The 26,882-nt window shown below is 37.6% G+C and overlaps 1 protein-coding gene across 4 annotated transcripts in view; it reads right to left on the bottom strand.

The window, feature by feature from the left end:
• LOC108401080 (monocarboxylate transporter 1-like) overlaps positions 1–25,459 on the bottom strand; it is a 44,062-nt gene extending 18,603 nt beyond the window's left edge. For 2 of the 4 annotated variants that reach the window (XM_073234408.1, XM_073234409.1), the window contains exon 1: positions 25,318–25,423. The gene's annotated coding sequence lies outside the window, so the exon portion shown is untranslated. Of the gene's footprint in view, positions 1–25,317 lie in introns of all 4 variants that reach the window. The other 2 variants (XM_037005403.2, XM_037005406.2) reach the window with 2 other exon arrangements.
• Between the last annotated feature and the right edge of the window lie 1,423 nt (positions 25,460–26,882).

The following is a 26,882-nucleotide window of genomic DNA, read 5'->3' as shown; positions in this document are numbered from 1 at the left end:
CCAGCCCGTGGCAACCATCTATTTACTTCCTATTTCTGTGGATCTGCCTTTTCTGGACATTTCTTATAAATGGAATCATAAAATATCTGAACTTTCATGTCTGACTTCTGTTTAGCATACTGTTTTCAAGGCACATTCACACTGTAGCATGTATCAGTATCTCACTCCTTCTAGTGTTGTCAGTTCTAATTCCACTGATCTCTATGTGTAGCCTTACGGGAGTACCACACAGTCTCAATAACTGTAGCTTTATTCTGTCTAGAAAAGAAGCGCAAGTCCTCACCTTTGTTCTGTTCCAAAATTGTTTTAACGATTATGAGTACTTGCATTTCTCTATAAATTTTACAATCAGTTGTCAATTTCAGAAAAAACACAACAAAACAAACCTAAGACTTTGAGAGGAATTGTGTAAAATCTGTAGATCAACTTGGGGAATAATCTCATCTTAATAATAAATTATAACAATGTCTTATAATCCATGAACAGAGAATTTTTCCATTTATTTAGAACTTCTTCAGCAATGTTTTGTAGTTTTCAGTGTACATACCTTGAACCTCATTGGTTAAATTTACTTCTGGTATTTCCTATTTTTGACGGCATTGCAAATTGTTTTCTTAATTTTACTTTTGGGTTTTTCTCTGCTAATGTACAGACATAAATTGATTTTTGTATATTAATCTTGTATCCTGCACCTTACTGAACTCATTTTTTAGTTCTAATAGACTTACATGTCTATGTGTGTGGATTCCTTAGGATTTTAAGTTTACAAGATCATGTCATCTGTGATACTTTTACATCTTTCTTTACAACCTGGATGCTTTATTTCTTTTCATTGCCTAATTGCTCTGGAAAAAACCTCTAGTACATGTTAAATAGAAGTGATGAGAGTGGGCTATCTTGTTTTATTTCTTACAGGGGACACTTTCAGTATTTCACCATTATGATATTTGCTGTGGGTTTTTTTCCAGAACTTAGATGGTGATTTTTATTCTCACTAGTTTCATATAAACTTAATGATGCGTTTTTATGCTCATCTATTTTATTTTTATTTATTTATTTTTATTTTGGTATCACTAATATACAATCACAAGAGCAACACTATAGTTACTAGATTCTCCCCATTATCAAGTCTCCACCACATACCCTATTACAGTCACTGTCCATCAGCGTAGTAAGATGCTATAGAGACACTACTTGTCTTCTCTGTGCTATACTGCCTTCCCCATGCACCCCCCTACATTATGTGTGCTAATCATAATGCCCCTTATTTCCCTTCTCCCTCCCTTCCTACCCACCCTCCCCAGTCCCTTTCCCTTTGGTAGCTGTTAGTCCATTCCGGGGTTCTGTGATTCTGCTGCTGTTTTGTTCCTTCAGTTTTTGCTTTGTTCTTATACTCCACAGATGAGTGAAACCATTTAGTACTAGTCTTTCTCTGCCTGGCTTATTTCATTGAGCATAATACCCTCTAGCTTCATCCATGTTGTTGCAAATGGTAGGATTTGTTTTCTTCTTATGGCTGAATAATATTCCATAGTGTATATGTACCACATCTTCTTTATCCATTCATGTACTGATGGACACTTAGGTTGCTTCCATTTCTTGGCTGCTGTAAATAGTGCTGCAATAAACATAATTGCTGTGGTTTTTTGTAGATGCTCTTTTTATTAGGTTTGGGGAGTTTCCTTCTTTTTGTAGTTGAGTGTTTTTATCAAGAAAAGGTGTTGGATTGTACCAAATACTTTGTTATGTGTCTATTAAGTTGATCATGTTGTTTTTATCTTTATTTCTATTAATATGGCTTCCTATACTGACTGATTTTTTTGTATGTCAAACCACATATGGATTACTATATTCCTGAGATGAATTCCAGTCTGTCATGGTTTATAACCCATTTTATATGTTGCTGGATTCAGTTTGCTCATATTTTGCTGAGGATTTTTGTATGTATAGTTATAAGGGATAATGGTTTGTAGTTTTCTTGTGATGTCTTGGTCTGGTTTTAATATTAGGGTGATACCAGCTTCAAAGAACAAGTTGGGAAGTGTTCCTTCTCCCTCTTCTATTTTTTGGAAGAGCCTATAAAGGATTGATGTTAGTTCTTCAAATGTTTCATATAAGTCATCAGTGGAGCCATCTGGGCTGTAGGTTTTCTTTTTGGGTAGTTTTTCAATGACTACTTCAATCTCTTTACTTGCAATAGGTATATTCAGATTGTCTATATTTACTTGTGTCAGTTTGGTAGTTTGTGTCTTGCTTGAAATTTGAAGATTTCATTTAGGTTATCAAACTTGTTCACATATAATTGTTCACAGCATTTCTTTATAATCCTTTTTACTTCTGTAAGGTCAGTAGTGATATACAAAGAGCTTAACCAACTATATCATTAGAGGAAACAGTACCCCCATCACTTCTAGCATTAACTGTAATTTTGGAGGGGCTGGAGGAGGGTTTCCACCACCCTTATGTTTAATATTTAAATGGAAGGACTTACAAAATTCACTAAAAGCTATTATACTCATGATTTATTACAGGGAAATGACACAGGGTAAAACTAGCCACAGGAAAAGACATACAAGGCAAGCCTGTGAGAGGTCCAAATGCAGAGCTTCTGATCATCCTATCCTCATGGAGTCTTCGATAGCATTACCCTCCTCCCAGACACAAGTGTGACAATACAGAGTATTACCAACCAGGGACACGCACCTGAACCTTTGGTGTCCAGAGTTTTTAATGGGGCTTGACTGTATATTGCCCTTGAGGCTAACCTTTAGTCTACATCCCTTCCCAGAGGGTGAGCTAATACCTGTAGTTTCCAGTTCCTCTGGAGGTTGGAAATGATACAACATGGCTAAAGGCCCCAGGCAAAGATATTCCCTATTAGGCGGGACTTTTCAGAGACTTAGATATCATATCCCAGTAACCACTGGTAAAGGTCAGACCTCTCTATGGGTGAAGCTAATTTTTCACTACACATAATGTATCCTCTTTCATTTCTTATTTTAGTAATCTTGAGTCTTCTCTTTTTTGTCTCCGCTAGTCTAGCTAAAAGTTTGTCAATTTTGTTGGTCTTTTCAAAGAACCAAGTTTTGGTTTCATTGTTACTATTATTTTTGAACTTACTAGTTCATTTATTTCTGTTCTAATCTTTATTATATTTCTGTTCTAGTCTTTATTATTTCCTTCCATTTGTGCTGCATTTAGTTTACTCTTTTCTTCCCCCTAATTTTTTATGGTAAAAGTTTCAATTATTTGAGATCCATTTTCTTTTCAAATTTAGATGTTTACAACTATAGATTTCCTTCTAAGCACTGTTTTATCTGTGTCCCAGAAGTTTTGGTACTTTGTGGGCTTTTTTTTCATTCACTTCAATGTGTTCTCTAATTTCCTTTATGATTCTTCTCTGAACCTCTGGTTATTTAGGAATGTGTTTTTAATATCCCCATATTTGTTAATTTCCCAAGTTTTCTTCTTTTGTTGAGTTCTAATTTCATTTCATTGTGGTCAGAAAACACACTTCAGTCTTTTTAAATTTTTTAAGAATTGCTATATGGCTTAGCATCTGCCCTATCTTGGAAATGTTCCATTTATTCTTGAGAAGAATGTGTATTCTGTTGTTGGTTAATGTGTTCTATGGATGTTTGTTAGGTTTACTTGGCTTATAGCATTATTTAAGACTTTTATTTCCTTGTTGGTTTTCTGCCTTGCTGTTCCCCTGAAGTTCTGTTGAAATCTCCAACTATTATTATTAAATTGCCTATTTCTCCCTTTAATTCCACCAGTTTTGCTTCATGTACTTTGGGGCCCTATTGTTAGGTGTATATAGACATACTTCATTTCATCGCACTTAGCAGATACTGCATTTTAAAAAATTGAAGATCTGTGTCAACACTGCATTGAACAAGTCTATCTGCACCATTTATTCAACAGCATTTGCTCACTTCATGTGTCTGTCACATTTTGGTAACTCTCACACATTTCAAACTCTTTAATTATTATTGTATTTGTTACAGTGACCTGTGATCAGTGGTTCTAACCTGCTGAAAGCTCAGATGATGGTTAGTATTTTTTAGCAATGAAATATTTAATTAAGATATGTACTTTTTTAAAAGACAAAATGATATTATACACATAATAGACTACGATATCATGTAAACATAACTTTTATATGCACTGGGAAGCCAAAAAGCTAATTTGATTTGTGTTATTGAGTTATTCACGTTATAGCAGGAGTCTGGAACTGAATCCACGATATCTCTGAGATATGTCTATATGTTTATAATTATCATGCCTTCCCAATGGATTGACCCATTTATCATCATCAAATGCCCTTCTTTGTGTCTACTAACAATTTTTGTCTTGAAGTCTACATTGCCTAGTATTTTTATAGCCACTCCTGACTTACTTTGTTTACAGTTTGCATGCCATGTCTTTTTTCATCTGTTTACTTTAAACCACTCTGCATCTTTGAATATGAAATGTCTCTCTTGTAGACAGCATATACTTGGATCATTTTTTAAAATCCATTCTGCCAGCAATGCCTTTTGATTGGAATGTTTAATCTATTTACATTAATGTAATTACTGATAAGGTAGGACTTAAGTCAGCTATGTTGCTTTGTTTTCTCTATGTCTCATGGTTTTTCTCTATTCCTCTATCAATGCCTTCTTTTGTGTGAAATAGATACTTTTAGTGCCTCTTTAATTGTCTTATTTCTTTTACTATATTTTTGTTATTCTCTTAGTGCTTGCCTGGAGATTGCAATTAACATCTTCAAAATATTTAGTATGGGTTACCAATTTAATTGTAATAGTGTACAAAAACTTTGCTTCTATATAGCCTCTTCCTGTTTATCCTATTATTGTCATACAAATTATATCTCTATACATTATAAGCCCGTAATCAGTTTTGTAATTATTGCTTTATGTATTTGTCTTTTAAATCAGGTAGAAGAAAAAATACTTATGCAAATAAAAAATACATTTATACTATCTTTTTTATTTGTCTTTGTAGCTATTTTTTTATTGTTGCTTTTTTTAAATTTTGGTATCAGTAATATACAATCACATGAGCAACATTGTGGTTACTAGATTCCCCCCATTATCAAGTCCGCACCACATACCACATTACAGTCACTGTCCATCAGTGTAGTAAGATGCTATAGAGTCACTACTTGTCTTCTCTGTGTTATATTGCCTTCTCTGTGCACCCCCTACATTATGTGTGCTAGTCATAATGCCCCTTATTCCCCTTCTCCCTCCCTTCCCACCCACCCTCCCCAGTTCCTTTCCCTTTGGTAATTGTTAGTCCATTCTTGGGTTCTGTGAGTCTGCTGCTGTTTTGTTCCTTCCATTTTTGCTTTCTTATGCTCCATAGATGTGAAATCATTTGGTACTTGTCTTTCTCCACCTGGCTTATTTCACTGAGCATAATACCCTTTAGCTCCATTCATGTTGTTTGTTGCAAATGGTAGGATTTGTTTTCTTCTTATGGCTGAATAATATTCCATTGTGTATATGTACCACATCTTCTTTATCCATTCATGTACTGATGGACACTTAGGTTGCTCCCATTTCTTGGCAATTGCAAATAGTGCTGCAATAAACATAGGGGTGCATATGTCTTTTTCAAACTGGGCTAATGCATTCTTAGTGTAAATTCCTAGGAGTGGAATTTCTGGGTCAAATGGTATTCCTATTTTTAGTGTTTTGAGGAACCTCCATACTGCTTTCCACAATGGCTGAACTAGTTTACATTCCCACCAGCAGTGTAGGAGGGTTTTCCCCTTTCTCCACATCCTCACCAGCATTTGTTGTTCCTAGTCTTTTCTATGTTGGCCATCCTAACTGGTGTGAGGTGATATCTAACTGTGGTTTTAATTTGCATTTCCCTGAAATTAGTGATGTGGAGCATCTTTTCATGTGCCTGTTGGCTATCTGAATTTCTTCTTTGGAGAAGTGTCTGTTCATATCCTCTGCCCATTTTTTAATAGGGTTATTTGCCTTTTGAGTGTTGAGAACGTGTGAGTTCTTTATATTTTGGATGTTAACCCCTTGTCAGGTATGTCATTTACAAATATATTCTCCCATACTGTAGGATGCCTTTTTGTTCTGCTGATAGTGTCCTTTGCTCTACAGAAGCTTTTTAGCATGACATAGTCCCATTTGTTCATTTTTTATTTTGTTTCCCTTGCCCAAGGAGATGCATTCAGGAAAAAGTTGCTCTTGCTGATATGCAAGATATTTCTGCCTATGTTTTCTTCTAAGAATTTTATGGTTTTATGACTTACATTCAGGTCTTTGATCCATTTTGAGTTTACTTTTGTGTATGAGGTAAGACAATAATCCAGTTTCATTCTCTTGCATGTAGCTGTCCAGTTTTGCCAACTATGTAGCTATCTTTACTGATATTCTGTTTTTTCATGTGGTTTCAAGTTATTGTCTGGTGCACTTTCAATGCAATCTGAAGTACACTCTGATATTTCTTGTAGGGCAGGCCGTTGCAGCAATGAATTCCTGCTTGTGCAGAGCTTCAAGTTCAGCCAGAAGTAGAAAATCCCAGCCTTCTCAGGTCTTTCCTGAGCATGGGCACAATTCTATACATGTGCCTTCTGGAGTCTCAAGAGTATGTTAGAGCTTTTAAAGCTCCCTATGGACATCTTACTCTCCAAACTTTCCTTTTAAGTGTTTTTTAGCTTTTTTGTTTGCCCCAATTGTTTCTCCAAATCAAGCAAATGAGATGTTAAATAATTGCCCCCAATTTGTTTTCAGCAATGGTCCTGGGAAAAATAAGTGATTGTTTACACACCAAGCAAGCTCTCAATCAGGTCAAGTAAAGATAATCCCTGGGAACTTCAAGACCTGTTAAACAATGACAATTCTCTGAGAATGGGGCTTTTAGGGTCTTCCAAAACCATTCTTCCACTACTACATTTTCATGGCTACTATGATCATGAGGATATTTGCTTTTAGTCCTACTACAGAGTTCGGAATGGAAGGATGGGAACAGGTTACATCAAAACATCACAAATCTTGCTGTTCTTAAATTCAGCTGTTTTCTTGAATACATTCTCTTTGGGTTATTGCAAGCCTTTGGTTAGTTTGGAGTTCTTAAAAGTCAGTTTTAATCATTTTTTTGCTAATGTTCTCATTGTTCTCATAAAACAGATTTTTCAGAGGGCCTTACCTCACCATTCCAAAGGACCACCCCAACTGATTTTTGTATATTGATGTTTAATTTGGCAAATCTGCAAACATCTCATTGCTTTTAATAGTTAGTTAGTATATTCCAGCAGGTTTTCTGCACAGACCATCATATTCCCTGGGGATCATTATCGTTTGGTTTCCTCCTTCCTAATTTTTACACCTTTATTTCTATCTTATTGTGCTGGGTTCAACTTCCAGTACTATATAAGAAAGAAGTGGTAACAGTTGGTGTGTTTGCTAGGACTGCCATAACAAAATACCATAAACGAAATGACTTAAACAACAGAAATTTATTTCCTCACAGTTCTGGAGGGCATAAGTCTAAGGTCAAGATGTCAGCAGGCTTGGCTTTTCCTGAAGCCTCACTCCTAGGTCTGTAAATGGCTGCCTTGCTGCTGTGTGTTCACATGGTCATCTCTCTATGTGTGCAAGTGTTTGGTATTTTTCCCTTTAAGGACACTAGTCATATTGGATTAGGGCCTCCCCATACAACTTCATTTTACCTTAATTAACTCTTTAAAAGCCCTGTCTCCAAATATAGTCACATTCTGAGGTACTGGGGGGTTAGGACTGCAACATATGAATTTTCTAGTGACAAGATTCAGCCTATAAAAGTTGGCATTCTTGGTTTGTGATCTTAAAGATAATGTATATAATCTTTCACCATCAGAATTTACTCATTTGGTCGATACACTATAGGATTTAGGAAGTTTTATTCCTAGTTCATTAAGAATTTATTTTAAATCCAGTGACAAGTGAATTCAATTTTGCTTGTTTTTTAAATAATGTCTTTACATAATGGCATTTCTTCATCTCTAAAAGCAGTGAGTTACATTTATAGATATTTACACATTAAACCATCCTTGCATTCCTAGGATATGCCTAACTTGGTCACAATGTATTATCTTTTTAATACATTTCTAAATTAAATGTGTTAATATTTTGTTTGGATTTTTTAAACTATGCACATTAATTATTTGGAAATATAATTTTCTCTTCTGATAGTGCCCTTTTCTGATTTCAGTATCAATATTATATTAGGTCATAAAGTGAACTCATAAATGTTCTTTTTTCCTCATCTCTGGAAGAGATTACATAAGACTGGAATGATCTGTTCCTTGAAAATGTGGTAGAACTTACCTGTAAAATTTCAAATCATCTACTTCAATTTCTTTAACAATTAAAGGACTGTTGATTCCTTCTATTACATTTTGAGTCTCTCTTTGCAGGTATTTTTCTGTAACTTTTTCCATCTTGTCAAAGTTTTCAAATTTACTACCACACAATTTTTGTATGTTAATCTCTTTATTAGAAGTCTATAGTTATGTCCTTTTTATTATTGATATTTATGCCTTCATTTTCTCCTTAATCTGAGTTTATCTATTTTATCAGTTTTCTTCAAAGGACATTCTCAGTTTTGCTGATCTTTTATTGTACCTTCCACCTTCTTCACTGATTTCTGCTACTATTTTTATAATCATTTTTATTCTTACAGTTTTGGAATCTGTTGTTTTGCAAATATAAGGTGGATACTTAGCCACCTTATTTTTAGCTCTACTTCTTTTCTAATACAGCATTTAAGACTACATATTTCTATTTATCATTTACTCCATACTATATAGTTTAATGTATAGTATTTTCACTATTGTTTATCCCAAATGCTTAAAAATTTCCATTGTTATTCCTTCTTTTACCCAGTTATTCAGAGGTTTTTAAATCTCCAAAGGAAATCTTTAGTTTTATTGACTCATAATTAATAACACTGTGATAAAATGACATGGTTAGAACAATTCAATTATTTGATATTTTATGGCACTGTCATTTATGGGCTGGCACATTAATTTTTTAAATATTCCATGTATGCTTGAAAAGAATGTACATTTTCTAGCTGTTGAGTTTGAACTATTCATCCGTTGAGTTAAACTTTTAATTATTTTATTCAAATCTTCTACTTCTTTACCAGTTTTCTATTTTCTGCTTCAGCTATCAACAAGTATAGAGAAGTATATTGAAATCTCCTAATGATGACATGTTTCTCAATTTTTCCATGTTATCCTTTTGATAATGTTTGTGAGTTTAGGTGGTTGATTTTAATTTCAGAAATCTGAGAGTACAAATTGAGAAATACTTTCTTCCAGAAAAAGATTTGCATCTCCCAGAAGCTAGGAAACTATGTGGACCTGGCTGACTTTAACCATTTTCCAGGATTCTTGGTTTAATGTGAAGATTAAAGTTATCTTTCCTGTGCTGTTGGCCCCAGGCTAATCTCCCAATTACTAGCCCCAGTATGCAGGGCATAGAATAGAGTACATGGCAGTTTAAACATGTGAGTGACAAATTTATTTAATTTATTAAAGGCAATATAAATTAAAATATGGTTCCTTCTCCCAAGGAAATCATAATTTTGTAGCAGGTAATGATAGATAGTATTGCCATTATTGATACTATTTCTTATTCTATTTTGTGCTGTATACTTTCACCAGCCTTGTATAACAAAGTTCTTGTGTCCTTGTCTTAACATTAATCCATTTTATCATTCATTGTTCCAATTGTTGAAAATGCATTCTTTTTTTTTTTTTTTGATTTTCATTTCATTCATTTAATTGACAAATATGTATTAAATGAACACCAGTGTGCCAGACACCATCCTATATACTGGGGACACTGCAGTGAACTAGCCAGTTTCCGCTTTTACAAGGTGCACATTACAGAAAGGGTCAGAATTTACATATGAAACTGAGACTGATGAAATCAAGCATCAATCTGAATAACTACATTCCAAAATAAGCAGGAGATACCACTGAAGAAGTGCAAGCCAATATACAAATAATGGGTCCAGGTGAGCTCATAAGGTATGTTTACGTACATACACATGACCTGCAGCCTGCCTGTCCTCACCCTGCACATCCTTCCAGTTCATTCACCACTCACTCACCTAGCAGCCCCTCCTCCCATGTGCCACAGGAAGCCTCAGGGGACTGAAAATGCATTCTTGAATGCTTCTTTCTTTGACTTCTCTCTGAATTTTCTTCCTTTCTTTCATTCACTCTTTTTCAATTTGATTCAGTGGCTGTTTCTTCTGCCTACTTCATATTAATTAGGTTGGCAAATGACCAAAACTATAATTCAATATGACTTAAACAAAAAGAAAATGCTTTAGGCTCATTTAACAGAGAAATCTAAAGTAGGAATTCTGGCTTCAGCCACAGCCTGATCTAAGGACCAAACAATATGCTCAGGGATATTTTCCTATTTATGTGGTTCTTTCTTCTCTGTTGGTTCCAGTTTTAGGCAGTCCCTCAGCTCACTGAGGCAAGAAGACTGACAGTAACTCCAGGTCTACACACTCAACACAATAATTCCAGCTTCTTTCCAAGCAAAAGAATCCCCAGAATGTTCACTCTGGCAACATAATTAGCTTTGAATAAATACCTGGTTCAATCAGGGCTAGTTACTGTGTAAGCCTTGACTGGCTGGAGCTAATTCACCCAACTATCTCTGAAGCCTTTAGAGTTTCTGAATTTACTGTTATCTCTGCCTGGAATTTTCTTAAGCTAGATATCACTTCAATTAAGTCTTTTGTTCAAATGTTCCCATATCAGGGAAGATTTTCTAAACCATTCCAAACCAATCCTAAATCAACCTCCTACTTTCCTCTCCATACCTTGCTTTATTTTTCTCCATAGCACCTATCTAAAAAGTATCCAAATAAAACAAGCACTCATCTAGTGTTTTCTATGCAGCAGGCATTAGGTTAAGCACTTTGCTTGACTGACTAATTTAAGGTTCTCAACAACCCTATAAAGTAGGTACTATTACTATATCCAATCTAGAGTTAGGAAAACTGAGGAACAGAAAGGTCAAGTATACCTTGCTCAGGGCATAGCAGTGCTGGGATTCAAACCTAATCAGAATGGCTCCCAAGTTTATGCTCTTAACTACTAGACTATGTTACCTCTTATTATTGTCAGGCTCCCTGCTCCCAAAAATAAACTACCTGAAAACATTTTAAAATTCATGTACCCCTACCCCTTTGGCATGTATTAACTGATACTCAACAAATATTTGACAAATAATAAAAGAGGGGCATGCTCTAACTAGAAGGGAGAATGGATGCTGGACAGGCTTAAGCATGCACTACACACCTGCCATCATAAATTAACAATCTGCAGACTCAGAGCTCGTCTACTCCAGTGCCTTTATTATCATCTAAGTGATGACTAAATAACATAATTCCAGCTCAAATCACCAGCCAAACCAGAACCTAGGAGTCACCCTTTCTCATTTACCCTCAGAGCCAAGCTGACCAATGTTAATTAGCCCTAATTTTTTCTTCCTCTCTGTCCTCTTAGCCACTACATCTTAGATCACATCATCATCTCCCATGGGTCAATGCAGCAGTCTCCTGATTAGTTTCCCTAACTTCCATTTTTCTCTCCCCATTTAATTCTGTCAGTGCAGCCCAAGTGATCTTCTGAAAGTAAGGTATGGCCATTTTGCTCCTTTTCTTAAAACTCTGCCATGGCTCCAGATATACCACCCTCAGAATAATTTCTTAATAAAACATTCAAAAGCTGTTCTAATCTCACCATGCTTACCTCTTCAACTTTATCTCTTTCTGACTTCCACCACAGATGAAGCCCCAGCCTCAATGGAGTAGTGTTGGGCTCTCTCATCCTCTGCCTTTGGCACATTTCTGTTCCTTATGCCTAGCACTCCCATCACTTGATTACCTGCTATTTGTCTTTCAGTGGTCATTTTTCCAGAACTGCCACATTTAGGCTTGGTTTCTCTGCTATGTGTACTCAAAGGACCTTAGTCTTACCTCTATCATAACACCTATGTTAGTAATAATTGTTTGTCTATCTCTCCCACTACATTGTGTATGCTCTTGTGAGCAGGGACCATATCTAGGATATATTTTTATTATCTAGAATAGGTTCTGGCAGACAGCAGACAATTATATCTGAAAAATTAAATGCAGCCCCATTTCACTGAAGGAGGTGCCTAAAGTTGTTAAATGATAGTGCCCATATACAAATCCAAGTGAACTCAGTTCCAAAATATGTGTACTTTAATGTACAGACCCTTTTTAAAAGAGAATGAACAGACTCTCTACTCTTAAAAGAACATATGGGATGTGAACAGTTCCCAGGAATGGGTTGTTTTAATTTGTCTGATTTCTCTCAGACTGTTCAAGTACAGTTGGACAATATCCATCATATCATGGACAAATTTTCACAAATGCCTACGGTGCCTAACTGGGTTTCTTGGCTTCACTGGAGATGGCTGGTAATTATAGATCTGCTTTGGTTATGTAACTGTATTCCTATTATGTTAATGTGTGTGCGCAATTTAATTAGTAGTTTAAAACCTATACATGCTCAAGTTACTCTACAAGAAGATATGTCAAAGAAATAATCAATCCTCCCATGTTTTCTTCCGTCTGCTACCTCTATAGCTTTTCTTCTTCCTTCCTAATTACAACCCTTAAATAGAATTCGTGCCTCATATCGAATTTACCAAGTATCATAATTCCTCCAAGTGGTAAAGATACCTCAAGACAAATGCTGGGCATAGAAGCCACAGGGCATAAATCTGCAAAGAAGTAAAAAGCTAACCTTTTCAAACATTATGGCTTCTCTCTCACTTACCAACTTTACATCTCCCTGTATGGCCCCGGAAGATGACTGGTTAGCCAGAGACGGGTAAGATTCCTCAAGGGAGGAACAACCTAAGACAGGCACAGTTGCAGGGGGGCCATCAGGTGAGAAATTGGGGATCAACAGTGGTGAGGCTTAGAACCTCACCACCCCCTGTGTTGAGAGAAAGCTTCTGCATCCATGGATGTTGTATTGCCCTTGTCTAGTTCGGATTAGCACATAGTCTACAGGCACACATCTGATCATCTACAATTGCTCTCTTACAGCACTAAACTATGTTTTCTACCTTTATCTTGCATCTACCTACCACTTCAGCAGTTTATTAAAAATAAAAATAATAATAATAATAAAGGGAGAAATGTGGGATCCACATATACATCGAGTATAAAAATCAAACGAATATTCATATTTGACCTGATTGTTTATAGTTCATAATGCGTGATCAAAACTGAAAGTTTCTGTGATGAATGCCCTTGTACTGTTTACCATGTAAGAACTTATTCACTATGTAAGAATTTGTTCACCATGTAAGAACTTGTTCGTTATGTTTCAGAAGATTGGAGACTGACGAGAATTAGGCTTGAGATGGATTAATGATTGTGCATTGAGCATTGGCTCCCCTATACAGAATTTTATTGTTGTTAACAACCATTTGATCAATAAATATGAGAGATGCCCTCTCAAAAAAAAAATGAATAAAAATTCTTACGGACTACTGGGCTGCTGAATTCATTGTAATACTACTTAATATGTACACATTAGATATATTAATACTAAACAAAATCACTACAAATGAACATTAATTTATAAGATGGATAATGTTTTACTATAACCAAATTAATGTCATAGTGAATATGCCCACCTTCCTATATACTTTTTCTATTTAAACTAACATAAAATGTGTTACAGTGTTTAAAATATTCCATTAAATCATCTGATCTATGTTTTGTAAACCCATTAGTTAAACATTAAGGATCATTCCATATTCTTCACTATCCCTGTACAATTGAGTCCATATCACTTGGTACTACATTGTTTTTAATCAAACACAAATACATAATACTTTCCTATAGAAAGAATGGTCATCCATAATATTCAGAAAAATACTTTATCTATTTTAGGTTATTAATTGAACTACAAGATATGAAAAATTCAGATATTGTATTAAAGAAGGCAGAATAGGAAGGCAAGGCAGAAACCTCATCCCAAAAACACATAAAAGAAGAAAATACATTAAATACAACTAAACCTGAAAACCTGAAGACTGCAGAACTGGCCATTTACACTTGAGGAAGAAGAAAAGACGGCACAGAAAAGGGCAAGGAGGCAAAGCCAAGATCGAGCAGTACTCAGGCCCTTGCCCCACCCCAGCCTACAGGCGGGAGAAAGAGGAATGGAGTATGGAGCGGGTAGGAATCCAGGAGCACTGCACACCTGGCCCTGGAGATCTGTTTTGGGAGCTGGAGCCTACATTACATTGGGTTCTGGTGACTAATGGGGATGGACACCAGGGACAGGCAGAAAGCTCTATGAGGCTAAGATTCCAGCCAGTGTGGAATTCAGGTACACTCCACCAGTTCTGAAAAGAGAGGTGGCAGTTTGAAAGACTTGCCAGCAGTGGGATGGGTACCAGAGGGACGAGTGTTGGATAGAACTCTCTCCTCAGGAGAAAGGGCAGGTAGACCATATCTCCCAAGCCCTTCCTTGGCCCAACAGATCCAGAATTCTCCAGAGCAAGCTCCACACACTCCATCCCCCTTGTTGGCAATGCAGCCCTGAGGCTCCTCTCTGCATGCGCTTCTGAGAGCCAACCCACTTAGCCCAGTGGCAACATCAGACTTTGCTGCTGACAGGCAGAGGGAGACCCCCTCAGCTTCCTTGGCTCTGTTTCAGGCCACCTAGGGAGAGGTCTGCAGGAGGCAGCCCCAAGAGCTCCTTCCTCTCTGAGGGTGTACAAACCCAGTTCGGTGCATCTGGCCAGGGCAGAGATACACATTAGTCTACCCAACCCATTAACCTTGCATCCTGCCATAGCTGCAGGACAAGCAGAGGGTGAGCCACCAACAGCAAGCTCAACAGAGATTCCTGAGCTAATCACAAAGATGCAGCTGAAGTAAACTGCCTACTGAGACTTAGACCATTACAGAAGACACACTGAAAGGCGGCCTGGTCCATAGCATGTAAACAGCTGGGCCCCATCAAAACAGAACCAGGGTCTAGAGAGTAAAGCATATTTAGCTCCTGGGCACGATAGCACACCTTCTTCATAAAACTATTACTCTATAGGCCAGAAAGCATAGCAGAGACATCTAGTACAAAGGAAGAAACACAGAAACCCTGACAGAATAAATAGGCAGAGGAATATGATCCAAACAAAACTACAAAACAGAACTGCAGAGGGAGGGCTAAATGAAACAGAGATCCCCAATATTCTTGATAAAGATTTCAAAATAAAAGTCATAAACATGCTTACAGATTAACAGAAAAGTATTAAAGATCTCAGGGAGGACTTAAACAAAGAGACAGAAAATCTGGAAAGAGCCACTCAGAACTGAAGAACACAGTACCTGAAGTGAAACATACAATGGAATGCTTTAAGAGTAGATTAAAACATGTACAGGGATGGTAAATGAAATAGAAATTAAAGAACAGGAAAACAAAGAAGCTGAGGAACAGAGAGAAAAATAGGATCTCTAGAAATGAAAGAATAAAAGAGCTATGTGACCAATCCAAATAAAAAAATTCACATAATAGAGGTACCAGAAGAAGAAGAGAAAGACAGAGGGATAAAAAGTCTCTTTAAGGAAATAATTGTTGAAAATGTTCCCAATCTGGGGAAGGAAATAGACACTCAGGTCATGGAAGCTCAAAGACCCCCTAACAATAGGAACCCCAGCTAGACAACACAAAGACATATAATAATTAAAAGGGAAAATATCAAGGATAAGGAGAGAGTGTTGAAAGCAGCCAGAAAGAGAAAAAAGGTTACTTATAAAGAAAATACCATCAGGCTATCAGCAGACTTCTCAGCAGAAACTCTAACCAGAAAGGAATGGCAAGATACATTTAATGTACTGAAACAAAAGGACCTCCAACCAAGAAAAGAATACTCTACTTGGAAAGATTGTCCTTTAAATTTGAAGCAGGGATTAAGCAATTTCTAGATAAAAATTGAAGGAATTCATCACCACCAAGCCAGCTTTACAGGACATGTTAAAGTGACTGCCATAGGTGGAAATGACCCTAAGGCTAAATAGCTTTCACCAGTGAAAATGAACTCATGGTAAAGGTAGTAAACTAAACCAACTAATAACCAAGGAAGTATGAAATTAAAACAAAAGAAGCAAAATCACCCATACACAAAAATCAGTCAAGGTATACACAAAAAGTGCAGATTATGAAATCTAATGTGGAGGAGGAAGAAGGAAAAAAACTACCTTTAGATTGTGTTTAAAATACAGTAATCAGCAATTTAAGATTTTACAGTAAAGAAGAAAAATTTTACAATTTATAGTAAAGAAGCTGCCCCTAAACCTTTGGTAACCACAAAACCAAAGCCTACAATACATACACACAAACACAAAAAATAAATTAATTTTTAAAAAAAGGGAAATTCAATTACAACACTAAAGAAAACCATGAATAATGAGAGAAGAGTATAAGAGAGGAAGAAAGGAACAGAGAGAAGTGATAAAAAAAACATCCAGAAGACAATTAATAAAATGGCAATAAGTATAGAGCTATCAATAAACACCTTAAATATAAATGGACTGAATGCACCAATCAAGAGACATAGGGTGGCAGAATGGATAAAGAAACAAGACCCACCTCTATGTTGTCTACAAGAGACTCATTTTAGACCCAAAGACATACACAGACTATAACTGAAGGGATGGAAAAAGATATTCCATGCAAATAATAGAGAAAAAGCAGGAGTACCAGTACTTATATCAGACAAAATAGATTTCAAAACAAAGAAAGTAACAAGAGACAAAGAAGGACATTACATAATGATAAAGGGACTAGTCCAACAAGAAGATACAACCATTATAAATATCTATGCACCCAACACAGGAACACCTAAATATGTAAAAAAGAAAATACTAGCAGAATTAAAGGAGGAAATAGAATGCAGCACATTCATTTTAGGAGACTTAAACACATCACTCACATCAACAGACAGATCAACCACACAGAAAATACATAAGGAAATAGTGAACAATACACTAGATCAGATGGGCTTAACAGATATCTATAGAACACTCTATCCAAAAGCAGCAGGGTACACATTTTTCTCAAGCATACATGGAACATTTTCCAGAATAGTTCACATTGCCACAAGAAGAACCTCAATAAATTCAAAAACACTGAAATTGCCCCAAGCACCTTCTCAGACCACAATAGTATGAAACTAGAAATAAATTACACAAAGAAAATTAAAAAACTTACAAACACATGGAGCCTATAACAACATGCTTCTAAATAGTCAATGGGTCAGTGAACAAATTAAAACAGTAACCAAGCAATATAGGGATACAAATGAAAACAAAAACACAACAGCCCCAAAATCTGTGAGAGGCAGCAAAAACAATTCTAAGAGGAAGGTACATAGGAATACAGGCTTACCTCAAGAAACAAGAACAATCCCAAATAAATGGTCTAAAATCACAATTAAAGAAGCTAGAAAAAGAAGAACAAATGAATCCAAAGTGAGTAGGAGGAAGGACATAATAAATATCAGAGAAGAAATAAATAAAAGAAGAATAAAACAATTGAAAAAAATCAGTGAAACCAGGAGCTGGTTCTTTGAGAAAATAAAATATATAAACCCCTAGCCAGACTTATCAAGAAAAGAAGAGTCTATACCCATAAACAGAATCAGAAATGAAGAAGGAATAATCATAACAGATACTACAGAAATACAAAGAATTATTAGAGAATACCATGTATAATTATATGCCAATAAATTGGACAACCTAGGAGAAATGGAAAAGTTCCTAGAAAAATACAAACTTCCAAGCTTGACCCAGGAAGAAATAAAAAATCTGAACAGACCAATTACCAGCAATGAAATCAAACTGGTAATTAAAAAACTACCCCAGAACAAAACCCATACCCAGATGGCTTCACAGCTGAATTCTACCAAACAGTTAAAGAAGAGCTAATATACATTCTTTAGAAAGTATTCCCAAAAGAGGAGGGAATACTTCCAAACTCATTCTATGAGGCCAGCATCATTCTAATACCAAAACCAGACACCAAAAAAAAAGAGAATTATAGACCAATATCCCTGATGAACATAGATGCAAAAATCCTCAACAAATTATTAGAAAACCAAATACAAAAATACATGAAAAGATCATCCATCATGACCAAGTGGAATTTATTCCAGGGATTCAAGGTTGGTACAATATTCATAAATCTATCAATATCATATACCACCTTAACAAAAAGAATAAAAATAATATGATTATCTCAATAGATGCTGAAAAAGCATTTAACAAAATTTAATATCCATGCACGATAAAAACTCTCAACAAAATGCATATAAAGGGTATATACCTCAACATAAAAAAGGCCATATATGACAAACCCACAGCCAACATCATACTTAACAGCAAAAAGCTGAAAGCTCTTCCTCTAAGATCAGGAACAATACAAGGATGCCTATGCTCACCACTTCAGCACAATACTGGAAGTTCTAACCACAGCAATCAGACAACATTCAGAGATAAAAGGCATCCAAATTCGTAAGGAAGAAGTTAAGCTCTCATTGTTTGCAGATGACATGATATTATATGAGTCCACCAAAAAACTACCAGGAGTAATAACTGAATTCAGCAAAGTTGCAGGATATAAAATTAACACCCAGAAATATGTTGCATTCTTATATACTAATAACAAACTAGCAGAAAGAGAAATCAGGAAAACAACTCAATATACAATTGCATCAGAAAGAACAAAATACCTAGCAAGAAACCAACAAAGGAGGTTAAAGACCTGTACTCTGAAAAACTATAAGACACTCATGATAGAAATTAAAGAAAACACCTATAAATGGAAATCTGTCCTATGCTAATGGATAGGAAGAATTAATATAGGCAAAATGGCTATCCTGCCTAAAGCAATATACAGATTCAATGCAGTCCCTATCAAAAAAATACCAACAGCTTTCTTCAATGAGTTAGAACAACTACTTCTAAAATTCATATGGAACCACAGAAGACCCCAAATAGCCAAAGCAATCCTGAGAAGGAAGAACAAAGCTGAGGGGATTATGCTCCCTTACTTGAAGCTCTACTACAAAGCTACAGTAATCAAAACAATTTGGTACTGGCACAAGAACAGAGCCATAGATCAATGGAACAGAATAGAGAGCCTAGATATAAACCCTCGCATATATGGTCAATTAGTATATGATAAAGGAGCCATGAATATACAATGGGGAAAAGACAGCCTCTTAGACAACTGGTGTTAGCAAAACTGGATAGCTACATGTCAAAGAATGAAACTGGATTATTGTATTATTGTCTAACTCCACGCACAAAAGTAAACTCAAAATGGATTAAAGAACTGAATGCAAGTCATGAAACCACAAAACTCTTAGAAAAAAACATAGGCAAAAATCTCTTGAACATAAGCATGAGGAATTTTTTCCTGGACACATCTCTTTGGGTGAGGGAAACAAAATAAAAAATGAACAGGTGGGCCTACATCAAACTAAAAAGCCTTTGTACAGCAATGGGCACCATCAGCAGATCAAAAAGGCATCCTACTGTATGGGAGAATATATTCGTAAAGGAGTCTTCTGATAAGGGGTTAACATCCAAAATATATAAAAATCTCATATGCCTCACCACCCCAAAAACAAATAAGCTCATTAGTAAATGGGTGGAGGACCTGAGCACTTCTTTAAAGAAGAAATATAAATGGCCAACAGGCACATGAAAAGATGCTCCACATCACTAAACAACAGGGAAATGCAAATTAAAACCACAATGAGATGTCAACTCACACTACTTAGGATGGTCACTATCCAAACAACAAGTTGCCAGCAAGGTTGTGGAGAAAAGTGAACTCTCTTACACTCTTGGTGGGAATGCAAATTGGTGCATCTGCTGTGAAAGCAGTATGGATGTTCCTCAAAAAACTAAACATAGAAATACCATTTGACCCAGTAATTCCACTCTTAGGAATTTACCCAAAGAAAATATAATCCCTAATTTGAAAAGATAGATGCACCTGTATGTTTATCACCACACCATTTGCAATAGCCAAGATATGGAAGCAACATAAGTGTCCATCAATAGATGAATGGATAAAGAATAGGTGGTACATATATACTACATATACACAATGGAATATTATTTAGCTATAGAAAGAAATCTTGCTATTTGCAACATGGATGAATATAGAAGTTATTATGCTCAGTGTAATAAGCCAGGCGGAGTAAGACAAATACCACACAATTTCACTTATTAGTGGAATATAAAAACAAAGCAAAACAGAAGGAACAAAATAGCATTAGACTCATAGACACTGAGAAGTGACTAATGGGTACCACAGGAGAGGGGTGGGGATGGGGGTGGGGGCAGGAGGGGGATAAAAGGGCAAAATAATTTGCAATCTAATATAATTGATCACAGAGACTGTTGAACCACTGTGATGTACATTTGAAACCAACATAAGATTGTGTATTAATGATACTTTAATAAAGAAAATATATATAGGATAGAAGAAAAAGAAAAATTCTCCAACAGAACTAGTTATCCCCAATAATACATACACATGTACACAGATATCTAAGAAAGTATTTTATTGAGTAATTTCATTTAAACACACACAGACAAGGGCAATACACCACAAAAGTAGGAGCCTGTGCAAATTTCAGATTGCTCCTGTTCCTCAAGAAGGTTCTGAGAATTCTTCCACAGTGTCCTTGAGAGCTTCTGGCCTTTCCCCAAATTTCCTCAGGGCTTTTTAGTCAGAAAAACAGGACTGAGATAAGAGCAGGGCTAGCAAGTTCCACTGGGATAGCCACATTTGTAGAAGCTCAGATACAATCAGATTGCTTCAAGTCCTATAAAGTGGTTTGGGCCAAATGGGCCAGACATGTAACATTTAGAACCTTCCAAGTAATTGCTCTAGCCCAGAAATTGATGGAATCAAATTTGAACAGGAGGCCAGCACTATTCTCGGGTTTGAAAGCAATTATAGATGCCTCTCCTCCATAGACTTCCCCCAATTATTTTGGCTATTCATCAGGATGGATAAGATTATGCTACGAAATTATCAGAAATAAAACTTTCCACTCATTCCCATTCATTGATAGAGCAATCAAGGATAAATGAAAGTCCTTGAGATAATACAAAACATATCGCCCATTTACCTTACAGAAGAGGTATGATTGGTAAAAGAGTCATTTCAAAGTTTCCCAACGCCACCAGGCCCTCATCTCCCAAAGCATAATCCATCCTTGGTAAAGGTCTCTGTTGACACTGGTTGGCTTGGATGCAGGAACTTGGTCCCTAGCTTGATTTCTGTTTTTGCTCTGGGAAATAGTGTCATATTCCACAATATTCTTTCCCTTGGGTTTTTAGATAGAGTTACCAAACTAATTTTGCTTCACCACTATTACAGTCAATTTAAAATTCACATTTTGGTGTGAGGCAGAAAAAAAAATCAGGCAAAATATTTGTGTTTTAAATATATCATTTTCAAAACCTTGACACTTGACTCATTCAGTTTATAGAAAATGACCACTATATAACCTAACTGACCAGTTCTCATTATCAGAAAAGGTCTGATACCATTTGAATTCAAAGCAGTGAGTAGATACAGTCTTGTTACAACTTACTCACTTTCAAATTCACATATTGATAGAAAACAATCAGAGAAGGCAGAAGTTTGTTATGGGGGTGAAATATGGCCCTACTTTCTTCAAGATTTCTCTCCATGGGCTACATGTTCTGGATTTTTCCCTTTGTTTGGATTGTCCACAAGTATTTTTACATCCTGGAGCAGTACAACTGGGATGAGTGATGTAGGTAGCCTTTCTGCTGTAAAGGAGAGATCTGTGCAAGATGGGTTGGTAAAGAAATCCGAGGAATCTGTTCTCAGATCATTTCAAATTCACGACATATAAGAAACTGAGGATTTGCAAAATAATTCCATAAAACTATGCCACTGTTGGAAACTGAAGATTACCGGTCCTAGAGCATTTCACCTACACATGGTGAAGATAGTGTAGGGACCAAGGGCAGGTTGCCCCAAGATGTGCCGTGCATTGTAACATGCAGATTATTTCAGAGTTGAGAATAATCGAGGCCCAAAAGACTGTGAAGAAACTTTGACTTCCTACCACCAAATGCATAAAAAGAATTTAGGTAGAATGCATGCTCCAGGAAGAAAACTATTACACTGGACAGCACTATTAATAAACTAGGTGTGGTAGACCAGGAGGGATGTGGCTAAGTGTTAAAATTCCCCTTTGTGCCCCTTCATTGTTACTGTGCTGCCCAGTGAATATTTGATTGTTAAACATTTACTTTTTCCATATTCCTGTGAGTTGCTTCCCTTCTCCTTTTAAGTCTCAGACCTCTAACCTCTTTTCCTTGGTTCAGGATGACATACATACCTCATTCTCCCCTATCTTTGGAACCCCAGTCTATGGCTTTCCTCTATGTTCAAAATTTTGGGTTTTTTTCCTGTTACTGTCTCATGTCTATTTGATTCTTAGACCAGGGGATAGAGGAAGTGTGCTCCTCCCCAACAATAGCATAATAAAAATATTTCCATCAAAGTTTTCTAAAATTTCCATTTGAATTATAGAAGCTGGAACATCTCAGTTCCAAGGATACAATCTGAGTTCTAAGATTAAATTAAATATAAATGCTCCAGAATATGAATTTTACAAGATTTTCCCCTGAATGAAGAGTCAAAAATCATGGTTAATTCATCTCAGAATATCTACACTTAAATTTACATACAGGATAGAGCTGTTGATATTATAGAGCTATTTGATACATTAAGGTTCATTTGGAATAGCTGGTATAATACACGCTGCATATGATTAAACTTCGAGCTTAGTTCCAGTTACAATTTCTCACACTTTGTTTTTAGTAAGTTACAATATTTTGGTCACTGGGAATTGTCTCATCAGTCCTAATAGTAACACAGTCTTGTATTAAAAACTTTATTTCACAGTGTCAAAATTTTATTTAAAACTTCAAGTGTCAAATAGATTCAGATAGAAAAAGAAAGTGAATAAAGTATGAGCATCCAAAAGAAAAAATACGGATAAAAAAAATTCAAACCCCTGACATGAATTTCACACAGTTCTGCCATATAAACAAATACCTGTCTTTCATTTAAATGTCTTACTTTGGCATGATTTCTAAATGTAGGCCCACATTCCACATTTTAAAAGGGACATAAGAATCTGAATAGTGAAGAAAGGGATGTTAAGACACTGTCCTTCAAGGTCCTTTACATACACTATACATAAAAGTTTTGCTTGGGGGAATTTCAGATTATGATCTAGAATGTTATCTATAAAAATTGTTTTCTGCAGCAATCCAAAGTGGACTTTCCAAATGAAAACCCAAATATACTATTTAAATTTATTAATATAGGACTGATTTTATCCCAGGGTTTAAAGCAGAAATGTACTGTCTCCTTAAAAGAATAAATACGGAGGCAGGGTCATGGTCATCTTCATTACTCCTACTGAATAGAAATGCTGCAATACTTCCACTGGCATCCACTTCACACCCAGTTGTTTTGAAGCCAGCTTGAGAAAATCAGTCACAAAGAGGAATTCAGCAGAGCAAGGTGTTTTTCCTTTTCTTGAAAATAAAAATGTATGAGTTGAACTCCTCACATAATTATCATTGTAGTTGTAATAGTATTACATAGAAAATATATCAAATTTTGATGACTAAAGACCACAAATTAATATTTTACTTCAAAGTTTTATTCATCATTCTGGAAGTTTTCGTCCCTAGTTTTGAGACCCTTAAATTTGTCTCCTTGTTCTTTCCTGTATAAACAATTGTTTAATAGTCCATGAATGGGTCTGAATATCATTATAACCGCTAACGCCTGAGCCCATTACTTCAATGAAGGAATAAAGTTATTTTGATTTTGTAGAGGACCAGTTAATCCACAAGACTAATAAATTCAGTATTGTTTGTCTAGCATTATTATTACTTACAGTAAGCACACATAAATGGTTCCTTGCAAAGTGGTTTTAAAGGGAATTTTTGGATACTAAAGAAGTATCAAAAAAGAAATTTTTTTACTCAAAACGTAATTATAGGTTATACTTGAGTTTTTAAATGCTAATAACATAAATCCTAAAATGTATTTTTGGATGAAAATCACTTCTTTCATACTTCCTGTAATTTCAACAATCTATTTCACTTTCCAAAAAAAAACAAAAAGTAAACTGTTAATCTGCTGTCCTTCATTTCCTGCCTTCTACAAAAAAAACTAGAGACATCAGCATGGTGCAATCACAGAGGGAGGCAAACAGGTGCATATGCAGAGCCAGCACCCCAAATCTGAGACATCACCATCCAGGGGGTACTGGAATTGGTATGACCAAGGCCTGCACTTTAGAGTGGGTTTCTTCAGACACAGTTTGGGGCTAACTGAAATAAAGCAACTGAGGTGAATGGATCCACCAGAAAACAGTACTCCACAGGTCAGGGTAATTACCCCCACAGTTGCCCAAATTACACTGTTCCATTTAACTGTGTTACCGGGACTGCAAAGATAGTCACTACCTTAACGAGGAAACTCGCCAGAGGGAACTTAACGAAACTTACATTAGGAGAGAAAGTAGGCAACAACAGCCTAACTATAGTAAAGGTTCACATAATACAGAAAGAAAGCGAGGAAGAGAGAGGGAGGGGGGAAGACAGAGAACACAATAGGGAACACGAAAAACCAGGATTTGAGGAACAAAAGGAATTTCAACAGACAGAGCAAAGTCACGGAGAACCAAGGATCGGGGAGCATTCAGTTTGTCAGGATAAATTTAAGAAGAGGAACAGATAAGACTTTAGAGACTGGAAGGTTACAGACGGCACAGCACAACTCAAGACAAAATACCCTCCCTCCAGAAGCACCGCTCGTCCCTGCACAGTCTGGCCCAGGGCTTGAGGTTAATCAATCCTCTGACTACAGCCCAGGTCATTCTTCTTCCAAATCAAAAGCACGGCGGATGGAGATGAAGCGATTTTCCTCGGGTCACCGCGACCTCATGCCTCTGCTGCAGCCGGCGGTCAGCACACCTGCCCGAGCCGCCGTCCCCGGCCGCTCCCGGCTCTGCGGTGACCGTACCGGGCACCTCCGCCCCGCGGACACCAAGGCCTCCGCTCCCCCGGGGCCCCTTCCCACCCGCCAGGGAAGCCGCCCCGCACCCCGCCGGCCGTTACCCCACTAACCGTTATGCGCGGCGCGCGGCCCCTGCGTGTCCGGGACGCGGCGGCGCGGGCGCAGCTCCCCTGGGCGCGTGGCGGCCCCCACGCCGTGGCTGCTCTGCGGACAGCGCTCCGCGCGGGGGGCGCCGCGGCTTTATACCCCGCCCGGCCCGGCAGGCGGTCGCCCCCGCCCCTCCGTGCGGTCCGGCCCGCGCGCAGCTCCGGGCGCCCTCTGCCGGCGCCCCACGTTTCCCGCCTCCCTGCAGGCCCCGCGCGCGGGACCCCGGCGACGGCCTCGCCTCGGCCTCTGGCGGAGAAAACGGAGAAGCCGCTGAGCGCGGCGGACGCGCCCCCACGGGCCGGACTCAGGTGTCGGGGCGATGGGCGCGCGGAGGAGTCGGGAAGCGACTGGAAGAGGAGGCACTGGGCAGGGTTTGAACGGACGCGGGCGCGCCTCGGGCCCGGGCAGAGGGGAAGGGGCCCCGGGGCCGGCGGTTAGGAGCGCGCGCTGTGGCCCCGCCACTTGAGTTCAGTGACCTCGGGGAAGGCACTCAAACCTTCAGGGCCTGTTTCCTGTTCTCTAAGTGGCACCAGTAACAGAATCGACCTCACAGGTGCTTAACTAATGTTGATAAGCGAAATTAGGGAACTTACCTGGGCTCTTTGATGAATGGTACATATTATTAAACACAGAAGTCGGGAAGGAAGAGCAGGTCCTAGTGCCCAGACTGTTCCCAAGGGGGAGGGTGTGTTTGTTGGAAACGAAGAAATGAGAACGCAGAGGCCAGATTTTTATGGACCCTGAACATTTGGGAAAGGTCGTGATTATAGATAAATTTTCCGGGGGTGGGGCGGGCAGATTGATTATATGCTAAGCACTTCACTTGAATCCCCAGGACCCTGTGAGGTGGATAGTATTAACATTTTGAAGTAGGTACTATGAACTTTACAACTAAGGACCTGAGGCTCAGAGAGGTTGAGCAGTTTTCCAGAGGCTACGGAGCTAGCAAGGGCGAACATCTGAAGTCAGACTCCAGAGCCTGATTTTGTATTTACAGCTGTTGTAGATTCTTGAGCAAGTCCAGCTACTGAAGTGTATCTGTTGAAATCATTAAATAATCTAGGCTTTTAAGAAATACCAAAAATTATAAGTCAAGACCCTGTCTTCCAAGAAATTACAAATTCCTCAAGGAGACAAATGTGCTAACGTTTGTTGAGCATTTGCTGCATGCCAGGACCCTGTCCCACCATTTACTGCACCCCACACCCACCCCCAACACACACACACACACACACTTAATTCTCACTACAACCCTGTGAGGCAGGACTTCAATTTCTGTTTTGCAGATGAAGAACCTGAGATTGGGGGTGAAGTGGGAATTGAGAAATCAGGTTATGAAAGATCCCATGTGCATCCCCTTCACCCATTCTGCCTGTTTAATAGCAAAGTTTTTAGTAACAGTTCAACGTGTCAGTAGAGAGGGTAGAATCCATGGTGAAGTACTCCTTATGAGCAATAACTGCTTTTTCCCTTTGATAGATTTAGGGAAGGAAGGGACTCCAGCTCAGTGGGCAAGCAGCACTCTGCA

The sequence above is a fragment of the Manis javanica genome, chromosome 4 (genome assembly GCF_040802235.1).
Source record: "Manis javanica isolate MJ-LG chromosome 4, MJ_LKY, whole genome shotgun sequence".
Classification (NCBI taxonomy): domain Eukaryota; kingdom Metazoa; phylum Chordata; class Mammalia; order Pholidota; family Manidae; genus Manis; species Manis javanica.
Note: the sequence above shows the minus strand (reverse complement) of the source record. Positions and strands in the feature narration are given on the sequence as shown.